The sequence below is a fragment of the Halyomorpha halys genome, unplaced genomic scaffold (assembly GCF_000696795.3).
Source record: "Halyomorpha halys isolate HHAL.00 unplaced genomic scaffold, Hhal_1.1 Scaffold242.1, whole genome shotgun sequence".
NCBI classification, from domain to species: Eukaryota; Metazoa; Arthropoda; class Insecta; order Hemiptera; family Pentatomidae; genus Halyomorpha; species Halyomorpha halys.
Window position 1 is genome coordinate 330,314 of NW_027106343.1, and position 3,696 is coordinate 334,009.

Consider the following 3,696-nt stretch of genomic DNA (forward strand, 5'->3'; position numbering starts at 1 on the left):
TTAGTTTCTTAATATATTAGATTAGCATTATAAATAAATTAAAATCTAATTTTAGACAAAACAAGAAAACAGTGTTATAGCCAATAATAATAACTTATTGTGATACAGTCTGTGGAGGCACCAGGACTTCTCTCAATGAAAACGCTATCTTTGAACAACCAATGAACTATACTTAGTACTTGGTTTTTCTCCACACAATTTCTATCCACCAATCGGAATCAAATATAACTCAAAATTTTGATTTTTGAGATGTTACAGTATTCTGTATTAGGTGTGATTTATAAAGAATATAGAATTATGAAAAAGATGATAAGGGGTGCGGGCACAAGAAAACAAAAAATAGTTAACAACTATATATTTTCCGATGTTTCACCCCACTTTGTAGAGCTTCCTCAGGGCTGTTTCAGTTGAGATTTTTTGAAACAGTGCCTTATAATATATATAGTATAAAGTATATACTTCTTATATTTTACTTCAAGTTTCACTTTTTTAAAGTTTCGATTGTTTTCTTCATATGTCAAAATTATACAATTACAATTTTATAATTGAGATATTAGGGAAAAAAGGTAGATAAACACAACTTAATTTTATTCAGGTGTGATTCAAATTTCTGTTTACTTTTCAATTATCCTACAAGTTTTTGTTAATCTTAATATGTAAGTAATAGATAAAAGTATAACAGAGAAAGGTATATTGTTTACAATTAAAGGTTTTACCTCCTTCCTGGCCATTTATGATGTAAGGATAAACAAGCAGGAAGGGTTATGCTACAGGTTATTGCCCCATCTAACCAGACTGGGAAGGTCCTGTTATTATACCATAGGGCAACCCTGAAATAAAAGTCAACCCGCCCAGGCCAGAAGCAAACTAGGGTCTCTACAGTTTTGAGTTTGCCAAGGTGATACCTTAACACCTCCCGACAGGTTAACATTTTTCAGTCTCATGGTGTAAATTTTATGATAGTTGCCATAATAACGGCAAGAAAGCTTTAAAAACCATTGCACTAGGTCTGACAAGATAGTTGATTGTACATATAATAACAATGAAGCTAATGTCATCTTCACTGCCACATGTATACACAGTAATATAAGCACCCTTATTCAATGTAATGGTGGAAAAAAATTCTCATATAAGTTATGATTATTTTTTAACTCAAAATTAGTTCTAACCAAACTTTTTAATCTTATCAAAGACACTGATGATTAACCAGTAACTTATGATCACTTTTAGGGATGCGACATCGGCATCGATGTTCTTAAAATCGATTTATTGAAGTCGACGGTTTTTAAACATCGATGTTTTACTATAGTCTCAATTTTTCATTATTGAAATGCAAAAGTAACATAATAAAAAAAATGTGATTCTGAAAAGTTCAAATTCGAAACAAAAGAAGGAACTGTTCTTATCAACAATGTGCTGGGAGGAGAGTGTGCTTCCTACCTTCACTCTAACAACGGGATAGAGATAAATTAAAATGACAACCAACAACCAATAAACTAATCAAAGCACTTCAAATGATTTTTTTCTTCTAAGCCCCACGAGTGCGTGATTATTATGCGTCATGATTAAAAAGGAGTTGAAGGTTGCCTCTTTTTGTGCATTCTGGTAATCCATTTTAAGAGAGGGCTGAGGAAATTTGATTATTTGGGAAGGGGTAGTCTGTATTTTGTGTCTGTATGTTGGTGATGGGGCTCACCAGGTATGTTGATTCAAATAATTTATATACTTGCCCTCAGTTGAGTCTGAGTCTCATTGTCTGTGTCCGCCACCTTTGTGGCCGTCCTGTCGGTGTCAGTGCCCCAAATAATGGATTCGTACAGTACTGAAGGCTGTCGAAAAATTTGATGTGTCTCCTCGATATAAATTCTGTTACAGTCGTTCGAGTGTCGTATGTATGTGGTCCGTCTTTGGTATTTGAAGTGAATTATGTCTCACTATACGTCTCAATATACCTTATATATGGGAGAAGTCGGACTGTTTCAGTTTTTACTTCGAATGTTCTTCTCATTCCATAACATTCCATGAGGGTTTAGAAACAGTTTAAACGACAGTGTGCTTTAAACCGAACTTGCAGAGTACTTTAAAGCTCCTGTTTATAAACCCATTGACATTTTACTCTGATAATTATAATTATAAGAATTCTACTATGGTTAAAGATGAAATTAAGTATTAGTCAGTAATGTTGACATCCGTCACATCAGAACGAGTTTTCCCCCTAAATGATGTAATAATTAATGAAAAAAGAAGTCGACTTAAAGAGGAAAAGTTAACAAAATTCATTTTTTTACAATACGTGAATAATAAATATTGGGGAATATTTTATATTTCGTATTAATATTTTATACGGAATGGAGACAATATGACTCCCTAGACTGGAAAAATGACTGAAAATAGAGAGAAGAGTCCTGAGGAGAATCTATATGCCCAAGAAAACACAGGAAGCCTACAGGTTAAGACTCAACCAGGAAATCTACAGGGAGATAAATGACCTGGAAACCGAAATAAGAATCAGAAGACTGAGATTCTACGGGCACATGATGAGAATGGACCAAAGGAGACTAAACTAGAAACTCTTTGACAAAATCCGTGAAGCGTAGGAGGATATGTGAAGCAAATGAGAAAGGAATCAAAGAAATTGAAAATAACAGACAAGGACTGCCTAGATAGAGAACAGTACGGAAGAAAATTGAAATAAATAAATGTTCTTGTGGCAAATAAAGAAAAGCGGTAGGGTACTGCGTGGTCGGAAGAGAGGAAACAAAGGCACACAGAAATGATGAGAAGATACTCGGAGAGAAGAAGAAAGAAAGTGAGAAGGAAAAAGTAAGGATATTCGCGTGGTCTTGAAAGGCTGTTCTTTGAAAAAAAAATATTGGGGCATTTAATTACTATTTACAGTAAAGAAAAATTGTTCAGTTGTTCCCTACATGGTGGTTTTGGATCATTAATCAAAATTATTGTAAATATGTAATTAATTTTCTTTTGTTCATTTAATTTGTAAATTTGTCTTATATTAAACTTATTATTATAATTACTATATTGAACCGAATTCAAAAAGTTTTTAAATTGTTTAAATTATGGTACTGGAATGAATGTTAGAAAACATCGATAAATTTTAAGCGATATTTTTTAATCATCGATATTTTAAAACATATCGATGTTGCATCCCTAGTCACTTTTCCTGTTATCAACAGGTTTAGGTTATAGTACTAGAGCTCAGCAATGCAGTTGTATCATTATTCTTGGAGACCAGCAATCTTTAGAGGATGGAAAGAGAAATATTAATTTCTTTTTGCCTTCATTGGTATGATGATAAATTAAAAAATATATACAAATATATCAGATTATTTGAATAAACAAAAGAGGATGAATTTGGTTGACAGGCTTGCGAGATAACCAAAATATAATACTTAGATTTAGAAACATACCAAGGTTTTTCTTTTTTTTTTTTTTTATATTGCTGTTTACTATTTTTAGTTTAATCAAATCCAAAACATATGTTATATCACTCTTATTTTCGGCAAAATGGCACAAAATTTATAAATAATTAATCATTATAATCAAATGGAGTACTATAGAGACCAAGCCTTCCGCCGAAGAACTGAGAAACTTGACCGTTTAGCCCGTTTCGGCCACTTAACTCTGAAGAGAGGACCTCGAAGGCCAGGACCCGGCCGAATTATGGAACGGTGGATA